The sequence below is a fragment of the Schistocerca nitens genome, chromosome 2 (genome assembly GCF_023898315.1).
Source record: "Schistocerca nitens isolate TAMUIC-IGC-003100 chromosome 2, iqSchNite1.1, whole genome shotgun sequence".
In the NCBI taxonomy this organism is placed as follows: Eukaryota; Metazoa; Arthropoda; class Insecta; order Orthoptera; family Acrididae; genus Schistocerca; species Schistocerca nitens.
In genome coordinates, this window is record NC_064615.1 from 760,666,349 (window position 1) to 760,689,702 (window position 23,354).

The window sequence follows — 23,354 nt, forward strand, 5'->3', positions numbered from 1 at the left end:
ATTGAATTGGAATTCCATCCGGACCTGGTGACTAGTTCCTTTCAAGTCTTTCAGTTGTTTCTCTACGTCAGGGATGCAGGGATGCTTATTACTACGTCGTCCATACGGGAAAGTGTCCGATGTTCGAATGACGGTATGTTTGTACGATTCTCCTGCGTGAACGATTTCTTGAAGGCAAACTATAAAATTTCGGCTTTCGCTTTACTATCTTCAACTGCAACTGCAACACCCAGACTGGTCAACAAGTGACGGAATGGAAGCCTTGGACCCACTTAGCGATTTTACATAGGAACGGAATTTTTTGCGTTCTCTGCTAGATGTTTTGCTAAGGTGTGACGGTGGCAGTTTATTTTTAGCACTTAGATCTTTTCACGGACGCGCGAATCTCTACTGAACTTATGCGTTCTCTCTTTAAACCAGTGTGCAACATCTCTGCTTCCTCAACATCTTTCGAATTTCTCTATTAAACCATGGCGGGTCTTTTCCACCTTTAATCCACTTACTAGGCACATAACTCTCCACACCATGACTTACAGTCTGCTTGAACTCTGTACGTTCAACTTACTGGAACTAAGTGATACCAATTCACTGTCTAAGTGAGATGCTAAGAACTGCTTATCTGCTCTATCTAGCAGAAATACTCTCCTAGCGTTCTTGACTGATTTATTAACTTTCGTAACCATAGTTTTCACTCACGTTGTCGATAACATCCGGCCTATTTGTAGCTACAAGGTCTAAGATATTTCCATTGCGTGTGAGCTGCCGAGCTAGCTACTCAAGAAAGTTTTCAGAAACAGTTCAAACGTATTTCGCACGACTGTCTTTCTGTACCCCCCGCAGTGAAATCGTAGACATCCCAGTCTATAATTTGTAGGTAAAAGTAACCACCAACTAGTATCGCACGATCTGGGTGTTTACGCGCTACTAAATGCAGACTTTCTTGAATGATTCTAGAACTGTCATAGATTAATCGGGTGGCCTGTAAAGCCACCACGCAGGCATGCATGCATTATGATCATCTGATGGTATTTTTCTAAATTCTATCCGTTAGAAATGGTGCCTAAAAGCTTGCAACTGTAAAACAACGGTTTTATTGGTTCTAAAATTACATTTGCTGCCGACAGTCACGATTTTTTAAATTAGCTTCTGCAAGACTCGATTCGGAAAACAAAACCGTACATAAAATGCGATTTTCGTCTTTTTTGTCAGTTTTAGGGGTTATATTTGCGATGCGTGAGCTGCAACTTTACTCTGGTGCCTTTAGTGTAATACGAAACGCGGAATTTTGTAATTACTGACGCATCTTTCCCTATAGATAATGGTGAATTTTGAACTAAATTTTACTTACGGATTTGTTGTTGTCCTATTATGCAGGAATTCACACATATTATACATCGCTTGCACACTTCGCAGACCGCAATACTTTAAAAACAGGAAGCATCAAATCGTGAATATCTTTTACATATTGTCAACAGAGATATGAAGCTACACGTTATGCACAGCTTTCTTTTGTTGCAGGCGGTATATTTGTATAAAATTTAATTCATTATTTGATTATGTATTACCTACAGGAGTATTAATTTCTATTTATCACTATTTTACTCGCATATTTAAGTATACTATCGAAACACCCGAAGAAATATACGGAAATATCCTGTCCAGTAAAGAATAATATTCACACTCTGTTAATGATGTGTAACATCATGTTTATATTGGCAATGTATAAAATATCTTTGTGACTGTTAGTTATTGTATTTTTCTGGTTTTCACGTGTATTGTGGATTTTCAACTGTAGGCATGATGTACAGTGCGTGTGAGGTTTTGCATAACAACAAGAAACTTGTAAGTAAATGTTGTTCCAGATTCAAGATTATCTATCGCAGAAGATACATCAATAATTACCAGATTTGTGTACGTTTATATTGCAATGAATTGTATTAAAATTACGTAGCATCTATCTCATTGTAAACATCCCGGATGAAGGGAATTGGGTTCCGGGATGGGACATTAAAAGTAAAAGACGAGCTTTGCTAATTAAGTAGCAAAGCAATTGACCGTCGCAGAAGCAAAGAAGGTATAAAATGCAGACTGACACTAAGAAGAAAAGAGTTTCAAAAAATGTAAACATTTAATACAAATTTAAGTGCCAGGAATTATTTTTAAAAGTGTTTGTCTGGAGTGCAACATTATACGCGAGTGAACGTGGACCATCAACTGTACAGGCAAGAAAAGAATAGGATGTACTGAAATATGTCGCTTTAGACAAGTACTGAAGATCAGCTTAGACTGTATATTTACTTAAGAGCTACTGGTTCGAACTGGAGCAAAGCAGGGATCGGTTAGTATGTCACATCCTATGGCATACAGGAATACTTAATTTGGCAATGAAGGGAAGTTTGTGTGTGTGAAGAGACGGAAGGGGAGGTAAAAATGATTACATACAGTAATCAGGTTCACAAGGATGTAGTTTGCTGTAGTTGAGCAGAGGTAAAGCGATTTGGACAAACACAAGATGGACTACTGCGGGTACCTGCATCAAATAAACTTGAGGACTGCAGACCACCGCAACAATGCATCCCATTATACAGGAAATGTATTCGCAGTTGCGAATATGAACCACCTTTGGCAGTATATTAGAACGACGACAGTAAAAATTTGTACCTGACACGAATTCGAACCCAGATTACCCGTTTTACGCCAATTGTTCCTCAACCACTTCGGCTATCCGATCATAAATAGCATCCAGAGCCAAACTTCCATGTCATCGGCATTGTATCATAACCTGCACTCTTACGTTACGTATATTCCTGTCCAGGAAGGACATGCCTGTTACTGGGAGCCGACACTGGCGTTAGCGAATAAATACGAAATAGCTGTGCCAATACGAGGCCCTCTGGCTTTTTGTCTCATCCGCCTCGGAAGCTGCAGGCTCATTGCAGCAGATTGCTAACAGAAGGGGTCTGAGTTCGATTCCCGGACGCGTCGGAGATTTTCTCCGCTTGGGTGCCACATGTTGTGCCGTCTTTACTTTCGTATCGTCGTTACTAACGCTATAATCGCCTCAGACACACTAAAGTCTGGTCTTTCCATGCGATGGCTGCATGGGCACCAAAAGAAAGGCAATAAATTGAAAATTAAATTGGGTCTGGCCGTGATTCGTGCACGAATAGCCGAAGTGGGTAAGGTGACCGCTCGCGCAAAGTGGAAAATTCAGGTACAAGTTCCGGTCTGGCATAAATTTTCATTATCATTGTTCTAATATACAGCCAAAGGTGGTTCATTTGCGCAACTGCGAATACATTTCCTGTGTTTATTGACGGCTGTTGTCGCAGCAGCACCTGTTCCTTCAGACCTGCACGAATGCATGCATGTCCGAAAGAACATTACATCGTTCTACTGAATAACACAGGCATTGCTATTTCTTACATTCTATTACATTCGAGCTTATAATATCCTCTAGGATTCTGCAATGGATTACAAACTCTAAACGTAACGTTATCTTCTGCTATACAATCTCATACCTCTTAATAATCACACATCTATAATGTGACATTTATTTCATTTTTAAAATTTCCGTTCAGTGTCTGGCTAAAAGTCTGAAAATTTGTGGCACAACTTGACTAAAGGAAGGGATCAGTTGGTAGGACACATTCTGAGGCATCAAGGGACTGTCAGTTTTATAAAGGAGGGAAGTGTGGGAGAAAAAGTTGTGGAGGGAGACCAAGGCTTGACTGCAGTAAACCAGTCCAAATGGACGCAGTCTGCAACAGTTATGCAGAGCTGAGACGCTTGCACAATACAGACTAGCGTGGAGAAATGCACCAGACCAGTCTTCGGACTGAAGACAACCACCCAATATCTTTAAGTGTTGGTTTGCAGTGAGAAGGCAGCGGCCACCCTCGTGGGTGGCCTGTCAGGCGACAAGTGACCGAGAGATCAGGAGGAAGAGTGGACATCCGGTCGCTATTCATCCCCAGCACCTTATTGACACTGCGAATACCAGTGGAAGAGGATCCAGTGTGCTCCCTTCTCCTTCCGCAACGGGAAGCCGGCGCCAAGCAGCCGCTCGTAAGCCGTCACTTTGGACACGGCGGTCTGCTCTCCCTACCTGTGGCTGAAAGCTGCCCGCACAACAAAGCTGTCAACATGCCTCAGGCCATCACAATCTATCAGGAACGTGACCACAATACAAAGTGCACCTGGCAAGTTGTAAGCGACTGCGTGTATTACAAATACCTGTGATGAAATTACACAGAGAAACCTGACGAAAATGTGAGCTGAAGCAGGTTTGTCCACGGCGGACAGTCGAATGTAGTGAGTAACAACGCAATGAATTTCCTGTTGGCTACCTCTGCTGAATCATACGTTTATGTTACTGTCTTCATTTTATTATGTTTTTACCACAAGGAAATGGATTTTGTTACACATGGTAAAAAATAATAAAAGTACATACAATAAACTACGCTACTGGCCATTAAAATTGCTACACCAAGAAGAAATGCAGATGATAAATGGGTATTCATTGGACAAATATATTATACAAGAACTGACATGTGATTACATTTTCACGCAATTTGGGTGCATATATCCTGAGAAATCATTACCCAGAATAACCACCTCTGGCCGTAATAACGGCCTTGATACGCGTGGGCATTGAGTCAAACAGAGCTTGGATGGCGTGTACAGGTACAGTTGCCCATGCAGCTTCAACACGATACCACAGTTCATCAAGAGTAGTGACTGGCGTATTGTGATGAGCCAGTTGCTCGGCGACCATTGACCAGACGTTTTCAATTGGTGAGAAATCTGGAGAATGTGCTGGCCAGGGCAGCAGTCGAACATTTTATCTATCCAGAAAGGCCCGTACAGGACCTGCAACATGCGGTCGTCATTATCCTGCTGAAATATAGGGTTTCGCAGGGATCGAATGAAGGGTAGAGCCACGGGTCGTAACACATCTGAAATGTAACGTCCACTGTTCAAAGTGCCGTCAATGAGAACAAGAGGTGACCGAGACGTGTAACCAGTGGCACCCCATACCATCATGCCGGGTGATACGCCAGTATGGCGATGACGAATACGCGCTTCCAATGTGCGTTCACTGCGATGTCGCCAAACACGGATGCGACCATCATAACATAACCTGGGTTCATCCGAAAAAATGACGTTTTGCCATTCGTGCACCCCGGTTCGTCGTTGAGTACACCATCGCAGGCTCTCCTGTCTTTGATGCAGCGTCAGGGGTAACCTCAGCCATGGTCTCCGAGCTGATAGTCCATCCTACTGCATACGTCGTCGAACTGTTCGTGCAGATGGTCGTTGTCTTGCAAACGTCCGCATCTGTTAACTCAGGGATCGAGACGTGGCTGCACGATCCGTTACAGCCATGCGGATAAGATGCCTGTCTTTTCGACTGCTAGTGATACGAGGTCGTTGGGATCCTGCACGGCGTTCCGTATTACCCTCCTAAACCCACCGATTCCATATTGTGCTAACAGACATTGGGTCTCGACCAACGCGAGCAGCAGTGTCGCGATACGATAAACCGCAATCGCGGTTCGCTCTAATCCCTCCTTTATCAAAGTCGGAAACGTGATGGTACGCATTTATCCTCCTTATACGAGGAATCACAACAACGTTTCACCAGGCAACGCCGGTCAACTGATGTTTGTGTATGAGAAATCGGTTGGAAACTTGTGTAGCAATTTTAATGGCCAGTAGTGTAAAATGTATTGTGTGTCAGAGGAGGTCGCCCGAGAGTGGGGGAAGGAATCAGCCGGGGATCAAAGAAAGGTTTTAGAGTCAATTGCCTTGCCTAGGCCGGTGACTCTGCGATTCTCTGAAGAAACAGGGAGACAAATGTGTAACAGAAAAATGTGCTGAACGAACAAGGAGAAAATATATACTCCTAATTCTTTTCGAGAAAACAATTTATACAGGGTGATCCATTGATAGTGACCGGGCTAAATATCTCACGAAATAATCATCTAACGAAAAAACCACAAAAAACTAAACTCGTCTGGCTTGAAGGGGGAAACCAGATGACGCTATGGTTGGTCCGCTAGATGGCGCTGCCATAGGTCAAGCGGATATGAACTTCATTTTTTTAAAACAGGAACCCCATTTTTTATTACATATTCAAGTAGTACGTAAAGAAATATGAATGTTTTAGTTGAACCACTTTTTTCGCTTTGTGTTAGATGGCACTGTAATAGTCACAAACGTATAAGTACGTGATATAACGTAACATTCCGCCAGTGCGGACGGTATTTGCTTCGTAATACATTACCCGTGTTAAAATGGACCGTTTACCAATTGCGGAAAAGGTCGATGTCGTGTTGATGTATGGCTTTTCTGATCAAAATGCCCAACGGGCGTGTGCTATGTATGCTGATCGGTATCCTGGACGACATCATCCAAGTGTCCGGACCGTTCACCGGATAGTTACGTTATTTAAAGAAACAGGAAGTGTTCAGCCACATGTGAAACGTCAACCACGACCAGCAACAAATAATGATGCCCAAGTAGGTGTTTTAGCTGCTGTCACGGCTAATCCGCACAAGAGTTGCAGACAAAGTGAGCGAAATTCGGAAACCTCAAAAATGTCGGTGTAGAGAATGCTACATCAACATCGATTGCACTCGTACCATATTTCTATACACCAGGAATTGCATGGCGACGACTCTGAACGTTGTGTACAGTTCTGCCACTGGGCACAAGAGAAATTACGGGACGATCACAGATTTTTTGCACGCGTTCTATTTAGCGACGAAGCGTCATCCACCAACAGCGGTAACGTAAACCGGCATAATATGCACTATCGGGCAACGGAAAATCCACGATGGCTGCGACAAGTGGAACATCAGCGACCTTGGCAGGTTAGTGTATGGTGCGGCATTATGGGAGGAAGGATAATTGGTCCCCATTTTATCGATGGCAATCTAAATGGTACAATGTATGCTGATTTCCTATGGAATTTTCTACCGATGTTACTACAATATGTTCCACTGCATGACAGAATGGCGATGTACTTCCAACACGATGGATGTCCGGCACACAACTCGCGTGCAGTTGAAGCGATATTGAATAACATATTTCATGACAGGTGGATTGGTCGTCGAAGGACCATACCATGACCCGCACGTCCACCGGATCTGACGTCCCCGGATTTCTTTCTGTGGGGAAAGTTGAAGGATATTTGCTATCGTGATCCAGCGACAACGCCTGACATGCGTCAGCGCATTGTCAATGCATGTGCGAGCATTACTGAAGGCGAACTACTCCGTGTTGAGAGGAATGTCGTCACACGTATTGCCAAATGCATTGAGGTTGACGGACGTCATTTTGAGCATTTATTGCATTAATGTGGTATTTACAGGTAATCACGCTGTAACAGCATGCGTTGTCAGAAATGATAAGTCCACAGAGGTACATGTATCACATTGGAACAACCGAAGTAAAATTTTCAAACGTACCTACGTTCTGTATTTTAATTTAAAAAACCTACCTGTTACCAACTGTTCGTCTAAAATTGTGAGCCATATGTTTGTGACTATTACAGCGCCATCTATCACAAAGCGAAAAAAGTGGTCCAACTTAAACATTCATATTTCTTTACGTACTACACGAATATGTAATAAAAAATGGGGGTTCCTATTTAAAAAACGCAGTTGATATCCGTTTGACCTTTGGTAGCACCGTCTAGCGTGCCAACAATAGCGCCATCTGGTTTCCCCCATCAAGCTAGAGAAGTTTCGTTCTTTGTAGTTTTTTCTTTTGACGCTTATTTCGTGAGATATTTGGCCCGGTCACGATCAATGGACCACCCTGTATATCCAATATCCGAATAGCAACACATCACTAGACAACAGAGTGCTGTAAAATAGAAAAATTGGACAGTATCAGATACCCCGTTGAAAAAGTTCTGATGAAAACTAGCGATAAAGAAGCCAATGACAACGGGCGAGAGACGATTGTCCCCGACTTTCGCAGTACGCATGTCCTACACAACGAAATGGTGATCTCGAGAAAAGCTACACTCAGGCAGTAGAACACAGTGATCAAAACACAACGTCTGTACGCTGACGTGTGCCTCACATTGTCAAAAAGACTGGAGTGAGAGGAACCAAGAAGTTTGAGGGAAGATCCTTTTCATAATAATGGGTTCTAGGATAACAGGCAGACAGTATATCCTTTGAGAAACAGGACTTCTACAGGGATAATGAACGGCTGGTGGAGTCAATAAGGAAACGACTTCTAAAATACGACTACTAAAATTCTATAAACATCTGTTCAGGATGGCTGCAGCCTAAAAAAGCATATGTTTAATATATTGGACAACAGATATAAACTCTCTGGTTCAAGGAAGCAAGGAAGGAAAGGCACTGGGATCAATCAGGGGAACATCTTTAGGCGATAAAAGTACATACCGCTAATAAGTAACTTTAAGGTCTTCCACAGTGAGCAAAAGCAGAACAGCGGCTGAACAGGAGAGAGCGGCCAGAAAAAGAGTGCAACGCTTTTGGACTGGAAAACAGACTTCCCGAGGTGCCTTATCGTGGTCCCTAATTCCCCTAACCGGGAGTAACAAGATGTATAGTGGGACAGAGCAAGGCAGCAGCAAATGTAATCTCTAAAGTCTAAGGGGGAAAAGAAGACGTTCCGCGAAGGAATTATCCGAACGGAATGAAAATCGGGAGATATGATGTATATGTACAGACAAACAAATGATTACACGTCTTCGGCCTGGAATCTCATTCACTGGAGAAAAGTTGACTTCAGTGACGAGTCCAGCTTCGAAATGACCTCCGATGACCACCGAATACGTGTTTGCAGACGCCGAGCCGAATAACTGCCTGCGTAAGGACCAGAGGCGGACCAACGAGCTATTGACTTGCTCAATTTCTGAAGCTCTTTCTCTTGAATACATCATCCAATTTTTTTGAATTTGTAAGCGTTTGTTTGTGTGTTCATGTTCATCACATCTACTGATTTCCGTCCCATTCGGATAATTCCTTTGTGGTGCGTCTTTTTTTTTTGTCTTAGCTTGTATTTTATGACTGGTTCAAAAGATTTTCGGGCGCTAAGAAATCAATCAGTCGACCACCAACGAATGTAACCGCAGATAATATTAAATGGGTGTGACTGATGCTATAATGAAATAGTCACTGTCTCGCTGGCACACACAAGCTAGGAGTGAGTCGAATGGATCTCGGCGTGCACGGAGAGAGTAGTGCATCTTGCGAAGAAGAGACAGCTTCTTTGGAAGCCGCTAACCTATTCCGGTGGATTATGGGGCTGGAAGATGTATGTCGCTGTGATAAATTTTATGCGGGGAGTACAAGAATGAAAAATACCGATTGTGGCGAATGTTTAAGAAATGCGGAGAAGTTTGTGTGTTCCGCAGCAGTGAATTATAAGGTACTGTATTGTGACGGCACTCTGCTGTTCTTTTGGTGTGACCTGTGATGGAATTACAATTCGAAAAATGGGTATTGGATGAAGGATCTACATGCTATGGGTAGTGATATGGCTTGCCGTATCCGTCTGCCCTGCAGTTTGTAATTTACAGTTTACTTCATCTCCCCTTTTGGAATATTCAGTGTGCTGCATAAGTGATATACGCGGCGTGGCTATATTGTGCTGTATCTTCGGAGCGAATTGCTAGTATGTCTTCCTTGAACGAATTGTGACATGAACATGTTATTGGGTGCACTGGTTGGCTGTGAGCGAGCGGGTTATTTGGCAAACGAAGGAAATCCCCAAGGGAGGACTTAGTAGAGCTACTGTATGTTTGATTTAATAAACTATTAGCTTAAGTGAGTTTCGCTTGATAAGCAATTAATGTACCAGTCACATTAGCTAACCCAAGTTGTTTTCTGTAAGGCTTATATTATTATTGTGCCGTATCAACATGGGCTCTTCTGCAGATTGCATCTAATGTTAATCTGGCTTGTATGTTAAGGGATGGACTAAGTCGAGCCACGCCCCGGACATTGCTGTGGATCTGTATAATTTGGTTAATGACAGGCACACTTTCGAGATGCAGAGATCTACCCCTGTTCTAAAATTTTCAAAGCTGCAGGATTTAGTAAATTTGCCTTTTATTTTTTTAAAATTTTCTTTAAAAACAAAATTTTGCAATAAATTGACATTTTCATTAGCTCAAGCTATTGTGTTTTTACGAATATTGTGTACGAAGTAAATTTTGGCTTTGACAAATCTCAATGCATAGGGGTGTGAAAGAAACAGATTACAGCATTGTGATGCTCTTGGAAGATAATTGTGTAATATAAGTGCAACCTGTCTGTGAACTGGTCCACCCTACCATGTAATTCCTTCTAATCGCGTTGGTATATGGCTTTATGTCTGGTTGGTTTTATGCAATGGTTTCAGTGTGCACCCAGACATTGTTAACAATCACTTGTAGGTATTCCCCTTTCCCTAGGCTGTACTTCATAGATAATAACATATCTTTCCTTATATAGAAGTGACTAAACGATGTTATTCTTGCTAGTTATGTGATTGATTATTTATCGGTAACCAATCAGTAATACTTTCGATATTTCATTTATTGCCCTTTCTGTTCCTGCAGCTCTGTCTCGGCAGGGTTTCGAAGGGCTTTACTCGTAAAGCTGTTTAATGAAATCAACAGCAATAGTGCTGCTGCCCTCCGCGAGTATCAACGCATTACAGGAATTCGAGTACAGAGAGGTCTGTTTTCCTAACTGGACTGAAGAACGTGATTCGGAAGTTCGAATTAACTGGCAGTTTCAGAATTACTCGTGGCAGAGGTCGACGGCTAATTGCGCCAAAAATTGTTGAAGCAGTTACTTTTGGCTCGGCTAAGAAAGCTGGATGCGATGTCAGACCTTGAAGCAGTGCATGATCTGTGTCATGACAGCTGAACGTTCCATGGCCCACCGTTCCAAAAGTGGTCCGAATAGTTGTGAACTGGAATTTCTGGTGGGGTTCCAGGCTGTCGTGAATGCAAGTTTCTATCACTCTGAGCAACGTTTGTAACCTGGAATGTAAATACGGCACTCAAATAACGAATGTTACCCTCTCACGTGGAAATTAAAATGCGTTCCTTACAACTGTTTATTTGTTATTTCTCTTCCGCATGTCCTTAAAAATGTTTCCACAAAGCTTCATTGTCCAACGATCACTCGTGTTTCATGGGGGCTCTTCAAAGTAGCGAAAATTTAACTATAAGCATCCTGTACATCTTCTAATGAAAGATATACTGTAGCTGAAATAACAGGTGTAAACCAAATAACTGGGATCCTTACTACATTTACATTGCAAGCAAGATAGGAAGTATTAGCTAAATAGATAGTGTTAGCACGATGCACCCAGTGTCCGTTAAAATCCAGTGTACCTTTAGCACTTGAGTAAACTTAAAACTAAACCAAAATTATTATCTCCGTCGGAAAAAGCAGGGTCAATGTAGAAGCGAAAAATGCACACACAGCCAACACGTTTAATACAGTCATATTTAAGTGTAAAGCCCGATTTGGTCGCATTGATGCCTACTTACATGGCCCTCGAGCAAGGCGTTATTCGATGAGTAACTTTAGAATTGAAGGAACAGGAAACACGTTTCGCAATCGAACCAGTTGTTACAGTGATACAGCGTGAAGAGATTCCCCGAGAAAATAATTAGGGAATGAAAACCAGCTATCGTTAAACAACAAAAATGATGTCCGACTTTCGACTCACAGATTATTCTCAAGTACGTGTATCTGCATGGAATTTTGTGCTAAGCGCATCTATATTTCCACCCCTGTCTGTTTTTGTCCTAAATGCCTCAGGTGCGGGCATATCAGCATCTAACTTCGAGCAATGTAGTAAATGTGGTTTAGGAGATCCGTCAGCTTACTGCATAGCTACTAACTTACAGCGCTTACGTTGTGGAGGAGATCAATTCGCTACGGATAAGCACGGTCCCTTTTCGCTCAGAAAGCGTAAAAAGAACGCGTTTGCTGTACTGAATAACATATCGTTCAGAGAAGCCGACAGACTTAATGAACATATCTGTGCATGTTTCACAGAAGGTTCGCGAAGTTCTTTCCCAATAGCTCTTGGAAAGTCAACTAAGCGTGTTGGCCTTTTCCAAAGAACGATAGAAAACAGAGTTACAGCCACCGTGTAGATCTGCCAGTAGGTTGGAAAGCACTCGAGCAGTGATAGCAGACCTCACACACGAACCCGTTTGCCAACGCAGTGAGATTGACTGAAGGCTGGCACATGCCCGACGTGTCTTCTGCCTTTCCTCAGAAACGCAAGGGAGCGCCAAGCGGCGCCTTTGACGTCCTCTAAAGAGACCGCGGGTGAGTGAACGGCAGGCGCGTCAGTGAAAGGCGAACCGCCGCTTTCCACGGGCCGTCCTGAAGCCCGTCCAAGCCGGCGAATCAGAGCACTAAGCGAACAGCTGCAGCTGCAGTCCTTCCCTCTGGCGAGGACAATCGACCGGCGGCTGCCGTAGCAAACTTTTAACTGGCCTTCCGTGCAACAGTGCCCGTCAGCCGGCCAGCAGCGGCCGTGTCCGCAGCCCGAGCAGCAGCCAGCCGATAGGGATGGCGGTTACTGTCGAAAAAACCGATTTTCCTAATCCTGGTTCTTTTCGTCTTTGGGAAATTTCACTGGTTAAACCGCTAGGGGTATTTCAGTTCCGAAAAACAGGATTTTTTTCGGCATTTGTTTGGTCTCGGTTACTACAGGTTTTAGAGTTTTTTTACTAATAATCGGACAAAAAACCATGGAAGTGCTAAAATTTTTGGTGTTTAAAGAAAACTGTTTTTAAAAAAATTGTGATGTCTATTCATAAAATTCCCTTTGCTTTGAAATATTGGGTTGTTATATAAATTGGCAAAAGCGATCGATAGTATTTTAATTACGATTTCTAAAATTAGAAACACTTGCGCATTGCATTGCAGAGAGAATACTGTGCTTGTTGCCATCTGGCGTGGTCTGTTAGATGGTTTGCATGTACGTGCAGTATGCAAGCATTGCCCCCACCTGGTCTGTATGGGAGTTTCTCGCTGTCGTCTTCAGAGATCAGTTGTATTGGAGAATGGTATCATCCCCAGTTTGGAATTATTTTACGAAGTGAACTAGAAAGAAAGTACAATGTTTTATTTGCTTTAAAAGATTAAAAGCAGGAGCAAATACAACACAATTACGACATCGTATAAGGAGAAAACATCCACATGTTCCTTCGAGCAGAAGGTACATTTGTTTTGATATACCCACAATTTCATTGGCGTGCTATAAACTTGGATAATAACTGAACACTTAATTTTATGGTTGATTCAGGGTGAAAAATTGATACTGTCCAAAAGTGGCCGTGTGACAAAGTCATCAACTTGTGAGTTTTCGCTCTTGCCGTCGCCGTGTCTGTCTTCTTAGTCTTCGTCGTCTTTGCTGGCGACAATGAGACCTACGTGTGCCAAAGCCTCGATCCATATCGATCGTGACCTCCTACTTCTTCACACTCATTAGAAAAGCTTCTTGCTAAAAGTAACAAGTATAAAAACCCGAAAAGCTGTTATATCAGAAACATAACAGTCAGGTTAAACTGTAGTCGAAAACAACCGGTGTAACCGAAAAACGGTTGTATCAGCGATAACCGCCATCGGTAACTTTAAACTTACTGTTAAAACCGCCAAAATAACCGGTTTCGATATTCGACCGAATGTCGGGAACGACTCGTGAGGAACCTGATGAGGCTGGGATGACCAGTCTGGAGTCGTCAACAGCAGAGCGCCGACTGGGAACAGAAAAGATAACAAAAAAAGTAACAGACAAGTGCAGACGGAACTACAGATAAACGAAATCCAGCGAGTACTCCAGAGAGAGAGAGAGAGAACCTCGAAACAGAGCAAAAGTGGTGACCGAGAACCAACGGTGCGTTACGACAACGAGAGAATAGCAAAACAAATACACTACTGAGTCCTGAGTCGCTGCGCAGCGGAACTTATATGGTGCCCGCGAGCTCTATATGGCCACTGTAAAGGTGCGTGGCGCCACGATGGTTTTGACAGCTTCACCACACTCTCCAGTGTACTTTCAATGTCGTCGGGCAACATGGACAACATTCCCAATAGATCTCCTGTTGCCAAATATCTTGTAGACCACAAGAGTAAAAAATAAATAAATAAATAAAATAAAATAAATCTTGTTTCAATGGTGCTGTAAGCAGAAAGCTTGATTTACCAGTCAATCAAAACAACAGATGTGATGAAACAAATGTGTCACCACTCTGTCCCTGCACTTTTGAATGAAGAACTGTGTGGTACAGATTACTTACAGCTGCTAACATGATAATCAAATACTGGATTTCAGTGAGTACAATCGTTACAGTAAAAGAAAAAGTAACTGCAGAGTGTTAAAAAAAGTACATTCCCCACTCATATAACTGATCAGGCCTCTTTCCCGGGAAATGATTTAAAACATACGTTCACATGCCTTCAAACATACAATTTTGGTTTGATGCGAATGGAGCATGAACTCCAGTATTGCTTCATTTAAATTTTATCTAGCTATAGTGGTCAAAAATGGTTGAAATGGCTCTGAGCATTATGGGATTGAGATCATCAGTCCCCTAGAACTTAGAACTACTTAAACCTAACTAACCTAAGGACATCACACACATCCATGCCCGGGGCAGGATTCGAACCTGCGACCGTAGCGGTCACGCGGTTCCAGACTGAAGCACCTAGAAACGCTCGGCCACACCTGCCGGCCGAGCCATAGTGTTCCTTAACAGAAAATACATAAGGGTCAATAGCCTTATTCTACTTCCCGCAGAACTGTAAGCGTTTCTGATGGACCACAATTAAGACTTTATATGCACTGATCTCCAGAAGTATTCAGGCTATTCTGGATACATAAAGTGCCTCACCACCATATTGTGTTGTAGATCATAAACTTTCATGCTCACATTGGCAAGTCCAAGGCAACTATAGCATGCAGCCCAGTTAGAGATAGAGCCTTTTATAACCCCAGGAAATTAAACTGAGATCACCGATTCCGACAACTGATGAAAATACAAATCGGATGACCACAATCACTGATCGATTACACGTATATTGAACAAGTACATAAACTTAATATGCAGATCTCTCCTAGAAGATCAATTAAATGCGGATTTCAGGAACTGCTTACGCATTATGGAATGGTTGTGCTATCAGCCAGTAATGTCAGAACCATTATGTGATTGCAATAAATCACTTTTATTAAAATTCCCAATGTGACACTGACCGTTAGGAAAAGCCACTTGTGTTCAAGCTACGTGTGTGGCCCTTAAAATCAACGAAGAAGACATTCATCTTCATGTCTTGGCGTTGGCGCCACATGGAGCGGGCAGTAGAGGGTTCGGGGAATTTTCAGTGCAGCTTGCATTGTTACCAGATTTCTAATGTCATACTTTCCCCTGTTAAATCATGCAGATTGCCAGATTGCCTCTCACTCATCACCCACGCCTCTGTATCACAACTAGGCCACTTGTGCTAAGGTGGGAAAGGCAGAAAATTCAAGACGGCGGACTAGCCCTATAATGCACGATTTAAAATTGTTGGAAATTCAGAATAGCCCACATATTCCAAATTAAAACGGTACAAAATCCACTTCCGCTAAGTATATATTGACGCATATTTAAAGTATGAACAACAATGATTTTTACACAATTATCACTGCATATGTATGTGTGTGTGTGTGTGTGTGTGTGTGCGTGCGTGTGTGTGTATGTGTGTGTGTGTGTGTGTGTGTGTGTGTGTGTGTGTGTGTGTGTGTGTGTGTGTGTTTAGTATAATAGGAATGTTGTCTGCAGGCAATAGTAGCTTACATGACATTATTTCACTGTCATGGTCAACAGGCACAAGACGTCCTTCACCACAGGTATGTGTGTGTGTGTGTGTGTGTATGGAGAATGTTTTTCACTTATTTATTTCAATAACTGGGGGAGGGGGCGGGGGAGTCTGCAGGCAGCAGTAGCCAGCGCACTGTCGAATCGATCTGGGCATCCCCAGACCCTACCCAGACTTGATACAGGTGTATCCATCCCTGTAACCTGCCCTAACCATAATATGGGTCGTTCCACCCCTGAACCGTACTCTAGGCCTAATTTGGGTGGATCCAACCATGTACCCTACCCTACACCTAATATGGGTCTATCCACCCCCGAAACATACTGTAGACGTAATATGGTGGATCCACCACAGGATCCAAGCCCAGAACCTACAGAATTTGGGCACTCTAACTCTGAAACACACACACACGCAAACAAACAAACACCTAAGTGCAATCTGACTAGAAATTTACAACTGGATTGCAAATACAAGCAAATTGAGAAGGTATGGCCAGAAGTGATGTCATAATCATGTGACTGGAAATGCTGTCATCTTGTATGTTCAGTGTATATAAGAAGCTTAAACAAAATACAGTTGATCAGAATTAAGTGGCAAGGGAAAGTGCAACATGTCTGCCGCAACGTGCTTAATATGCCTTAAGAAGTCCAACTGCTGAATACTTCGGTTTGTGGTTATCATTGGAGAACTTAAGATCCTTGTTACTGATATTCGTAACATAAATTACGCTGAAAGTGCCATGCACCTTAGGTAGAAGAATTTAAATGTGTTCATGCACATTACAGAACCGTTTTGTGACAATACTATGGTGGCTAAAATTTATGAGCAAGTGAGCTGCCAAGAAAAGAGACTGTTGGCAATGTAAAAGAAGGAATTTTGGGTTGCATTTAACAGTTATCTACGTGGTAAATTCTCCCCACGTCCATTTCTGTGAAAACAGATACCATTTCTCCTAGTTAGGAACGACAACGTGAAAGCGAGATGAATACTGGGAAGAACCGTCAAGGAGGCACTGGAAGCCATTTCGAGGAGGTACAAAAATCGTGAGGCTATACTACAGAAAGTGGAATTGGCTGATGTCACTCCATTTGTGACTGTAATTATTAACATTTTCGCTTTGCATCGCTTTCAGTATCAGCCTACACATATAAGCAAAACAGTCACCAGAGGAGAGCGGATTTGAACTCTAGGCCACTTTACTGCATTAGTAATGGTACAGTTCTGCCTTCGTTTGACTTGAGATCTGCATGAGAGACACAGTTTCTAGAGTGCAACTCTGCAACTTGATTTTCCAGGAAGACAAGGCCTTAAGTGAAAGTCACGTTAACAGCTAGAAACAAAGTAAGGCTAACTCGGGATCAAAACCTGGAACTCTGGATTTGGAGTCTGACGCCCACAAATTTGCCATATCTCAGCGTATAAGTGGCTCTGAAACAATTTCGATACTTTTGCGTCTATAGCTGGACAGAAGAATGACTTGTCCCTTTGGAAGCATCGAATTTACTTTTCTTTAATGCCATGAAAATGGCCCAATGTAGTCATCATATGAACTGTCATTGTCAATCTATGAAACTTCTTGGCAGATTAAAACTGTGTTGAGGGAATTGGTTGAGGAAGTTTGGAAGGTAGGAGTCGAGGTACTGGCAGAAGTAAAGCTGTGAGGAGGGGGCTTGAGTCGTGCATGGGTAGCTCAAGCTCAGTTGGTAGAGCACTTGCCCGCGAAAGGAAAAGGTCCCAAGGTCGAGTCTAGGTCCGGCACACAGTTTTAATCTGCCAGGAAGTTTCATATCAGCGCACACTCCGCTGCAGAGTGAAAATCTCATTCTGGAACAATTGTCAATCTATGTTCATTATTTCTCATTAGTCCTCCGAGACCATCTTCTTGTACTGTTTTTTCAGCCTATGAGCTAACTTTCGTCCGTGGTTTGCGAACTGCTTTGTATTGAAATTGGTTTATATCTTGACACCGTTCAGAACCCATCCTACAGTTTTTTCCCTCAGAAACTTGCTTTATTATATAGTTTTTAATTGTAAACAGAGAATGAGCTATTATTTTGTTCCATTACATTGAGACTAAAGAGGATGTTAGATAATGTTGCCATTGTTAATATCGTATCTCCTAAAGTCTACATTTATCGGTTACCTTGTAAGTTCGATTGTCGATAACAGTAGTCCTATTATGCTAATTAGAGACATCCTGTGTTTAAAGCAAAACAGTTATTAAGACGCGATGAACACGGAAGAGATTTCCAGGCAGTTGTGGATCTCCTTGAGGAGATGACGAGGCATTTTTATTTTAATGCACTAGCAGCCGCATAGGGGGGAGGAGAGGGGGGCAGGAAATGAGAGGGAGTATCCAGCGAAGTTGAATAGTGGAGGGGAGTCGTACAACAACGCATGCAGAGCTAATTACGCGCGCTCGGGCCGCGCACGTCCTTGCGGCTGCCGTCTGGCACGCAGCCCACCCGTGACTTCGCAGTGAGGCCATCTCCAAGGACACTCGCTTCTCGTGGACAACATCAAGAAGGCTTGATCAGTCTGCTGGTTTGTGACCTCGCGCTAGTGGCCGCAGCCGATATGTCTTATGTCACAGTGCCGAGTAATTCGAACCACCAATGTCGTGTCTTGTAACAAAAAAGTAAAATATTTCTGCTCCTAATATCTGCACAACATGTAATTCGATGAAACATCTACGTAAGTTTTATACTGATTTCTCCTATCTTTTTCTAAATGAGAGATCGATTATAACCATTGATATACATCTAATTAACAAGACGTGCGGTCTGAGGCGCCTTGTCACGGCCGTGCGGCTCCCCCCGTCGGAGGTTCGAGTCCTCCCTCGGGCATGGGTGTGTGTGTTGTCCATAGCGTAAGTTAGTTTAAGTTAGATTAAGTAGTGTGTAGGCTTAGGGGCCGATGACCTCAGCAGTTTGGTTCCATAACACTTTACCACAAATTTCCAAAAATTTCCAAGTAGTGTGTAAGCCTAGGGACCGATGACCTCAGCAGTTTGGTCCAATAGGAACTCACCACAAATTTCCAATTTTTTTTCTTATTAACTGTGTCAGACGGCAGCCTATTTTAAGGGTTCCGTAGCTCATTCGGTAAAAACAGAGCCATTACATGACAGCTTTTTTGTCCGCCTGTCTGTGCGACTGTTAAGACCTCATTTTCTCAGAAATTAGGAGACGTGAAAGGTGAAATTTATGTCGGTAAAAATCGCAGAGGGAGACCAAGAGATGAATACTCTAACCAGATTCAGAAGGATGTAGGTTGCACCAGCTACTGGGAGATGAAGAAGCTTGCTAGCATGGAGAGGTGCGTCAAACCAGTCTCTGGACTGAAGACCACAACAATAACAACAACTGAAGTCTACGCTCCCTTGGCGGTGTATAATAACTGAGCTTCTAAGTCAGGGTAGTGAGAAGACACTCGCAAACTCATTCATCAAAACCTATATAGTACGTCCCGTTGACCGAGAATCATGATATCTGGCAAGATGGTGGGATTAACAGTACAAGTTAAGGGAATAAAAATCCGAAAATGATTACTTTGTTTCCACTTCAATATAATTTTTGTCTCGATACCGGCCAGATTTATAAGAAACGGTCTTCACTCACCGGGAAACCTCTGGACAGCCCGAATTTGCGTAAAAAGAGCGTTTTTGACCTCTCACCGCCTGGAAAGCCCGAGGACTCGATATCGACTGTCGGAATTGTCGCCCGCAAATGTAATATCATCTGAGCAACCGTTAGGAATGTATTAATTTGAACGTGCACGTTTGGCACATCTTGTAATTGGTAATCATTCTCAACATTAACATTAGTACAGAAATACACTGTCCAATAATTGTTTCCATCGGTTAACCAACGACAAAGATCATTAAATACACTGTAAGACAAAGAAAAATGAACAAAACCGGCGCACCACGAAGGAATTATCCGAACGGGAAGGGAATCTGTACATGTGATGTGCATGTACAGACAAATAAATGATTACAATTTCAGAAAAAATCGACGATTTATTTAAGAAAAAGTGTTTCAGAAATTGAGCAACTTAGTCCACCTCATACCTTACGCAAGCAGTTATTCGGCTAGGCACTGATTGATGGAATTGCTGGATGCCCTCCTATGGGATATCGTATCAAATTCTGTCCAACTGGCGCGTTAGATCGTCAAAATCCCGATCTGGTTGTAGGGCACTGCCCATAATGCTCCATACGTTCTCAATTGGAGAGAGATAGAGCTATCTTGCTGGCCATGGTAGGGTTCGGTAGGCCCGAAGACGAGCAATAGAGACTCTCACCGTGTGCTGGCGGGAGTTATTTGATGAAATGTAAGAACAGGATGGCTTGCCATGAAGGGCAACAGAACAGGAAGTAGAATATCGTCGACGTACCGCAGGTTGTCGGGCTGTATGGCGGGCGACAGTCAGATTGGTATCCCACCGCAGTCCGGGATGACTTGGTGGTCATCGAAGCTCAGTTCGAAGCGATACTTTTCACTGAATAGAGTTCTACTCCAGTCATTGAGATTACAGGCCGAAGGCGCGTCTGAAGACTCCCTGGACAGCGGTGGGATACCTATCGGTATGTCGCCCGCCATATGGCTGGACAACCAGGAGTGACGATCTGGGATGCTAATTCATTTCATAGCAGTTCCCGTTTGGCTGTCATCGGCGGCATCCTTACAGCTCAGCGGTATGTCGACGATATTCTACGCCCCGTTTCGTTGCCCTTCGTGGCAAGCCATCCTGGCTTACATTTCAGCAAGATAATGCCCGCCCGCTCACGGTAAGATTCCGCTGCTTGTCTTCGTGCTTTCTATACCCTACCTTGGCCAGTAATATTGCCGGATATCTCCACAACTGAGAACGTTTGGAGCATTATGGACAGGGCCCTCCAACCAGCTGGGGATTTTGACGATCTAACGCGCCAATTGGACAGAATTTGGCACGATATCCCATAGGACATCCAAAAACTGTCAATCAGTTGCAAGCCGAATAACTGCGGATATCAGAAGTGGACCAACTCGTTATTTAGTTGCTCAATTTTTGAAGCTCTTTCTCTTGAATAGATGAAATAATTTGTTTGTCTGTAGATGTACAGCCGTGGATAAAATGAGCGAGACCCCTCGCCTTTTCGTTATGCTGACCCGCACAGCTTTAAAGTCTGCTACACAGCATAACAGGCAAGGCGACGAAGTGCTACCAACATAGTATACACAGGCGTGAAATTGAAAAACTGTCAGAAATTTGTCAGACTGTTTTCAGTCATGTGTAAGACTATATTAATGCTGATTAGTGTGTTAAACACAACACCTAAGTATAAGATATAAATGAAAGAAGAAACGCTAATTAGTATGAAATGTACTAATAAAAATGAATTTCAGCTTATCGAGATAACATAACTGTTTTAGTAAGACAAAGTACCCCAGATCGTTACGAATTAGCAAAATATTATGCGCATTCGGCCGCGAAATGGTCTGTGTCAACGTTCAGACCAATCATACTGGATTACCGTTGCTGATCTAACATGAAAGTGTGCAAATTTAGCAATGCGTGAACATTCATAACGAAATTCAGTTAAAAATCATTCAGTGCCACACTTACGTCAATCCAGTTATTGACAGAAGCGGAAAAAGTAGGCAGTAACAAGTATGAAATTCTAAAAGAGATTCATATCGACATCCACAGGGCGCCGGTACAGAATAAAGGTAGCAATGAAACGTATTGGGGGTGCGATAATTTCTTAAAATTCCTTTACTGATAGTGTATCTGCCTCCATCGAGAGTTGAATCGAAAACAAACCAGACCTCCCTTGCAGTAGCAAACACCTTTCACTACGGTCGCAGACAACCCAGGCAAAAACCCCAGACATGACTAAGCCAGCAATTTCGCAAGAAAATGGCAAAATGAACTGCAGTTTCTGTTCCATAGAGCTTTCTGGACTCAAAAACATGAATTTTCTGCCTTTATGTCACCGCTTATGTGACAATCATTCGGGATGTTTATTGAAATAACAAAAACTGTTACTAGTGAGTAAATTTAGTAGGATAATCCTGACCACCCCAGGAAATAAACTGCGACGTAGCTGCCAAACATATTCTACAATGTTTCAAATTCTCCATTAGACGTGACACAGTCAGAATACGTTCATTAGCCGAAGTGTTCCTTAAGGTAGCTAGCAATGGTAATGCTCGCACTTTTAAAACGCGGTGGCATTAATAGTGGGACCTGAATTACCACGTGTATAGGCAAATGGATTTTATTTGCATTCTTGTAAATGTGATTTGGATCGAAAGCGTAGCTACGATTAATATGCTGCTGTATCGACTGCAACTGGAACATTTCGAATAAAGAGTAGGGGAAATTATTATGCGGCCCTCATCTTCAGTAACAGTCGTAGCTGTTTTCGTTGTTAGGATTTCGTCACGTAAATCGGTAAAAATGGACCCCTACTAGTCTCACTTTCTTGACCGTCTATCTGTATACCCAACCCTTAAAACCTCGTTTACCTCGAGTACCGGTGGACATAACAAGCGGAAAAGTATCGCACTTCCTGCGGTATACGGTCCCTTGGTGGTGTATAAAAGTGAGCTATGTCAACGCAATCTAAACATACGGCCGTTTGTGTAAAGAAAATTTACGCGAAAGGTCAAAAAATGGCTCTAAGAACTATGCCACCAAACTGCTTAGGTCATCAGTCCCCTATATCTAGAACTAGTTCAACCTACCTAACCTAACACACATCCATGCCCGGGGAAGGATTCGAACTGACGGCGCAAGGAGCCACGCGGTCCGCAATATGACGCCGTTGAGCGCACTGCTAACTCGCGCCTGCAAGCTGTTAATGTCATCTGGTGTTACTAAAAAGTTATTCACTTCTGGTGAATGATTTTCTGCGCAGTTCATATTTGATGTTACGGATGAGGAAGGACGCCTAATTCATTTCTCCTTGTCTTTATCCATGATTTTAGATTCGCGATCTGAGCATACGTACTATCCATAACCACACTTTAGATCCAAGTCATAGTCACAGATATGCGAATACAACACATTGGCTTTTACTCGAGGTATTTCGTTTCCCACTAAGTGGTGGCCAACGATGCTGTGGCGTCTTCGAAGCGCGACTTTCTCCAGTGCTAGCTATCTCAGCACATCAGCTGAGCGAACTTGCATAGTATTTTGGTAGCACTTCGTCGCCTTGCCTGTTATGCTGTGTAGCAGACTTTACAACTGTGCGGTTCAGCATAACGAAAAGGCGAGGGGTCTCGCTCGTTTTGTCCACGACTGTACATCACATGTGTAAAGGAAACACTTGATTCCAATTTTGTTCCTCAAGTGCTTTAACATTTGCAAACGGCACTACGAAAACCGGAAAGAAATAAATGTTCTGTGCTGACGCACGTGAAGGATGTAGTACAGTGGGCTCTGCTTGAACTGAATAAAGTAATGCGACGGTTCAGTGTTGAAATTTCTTTGCAT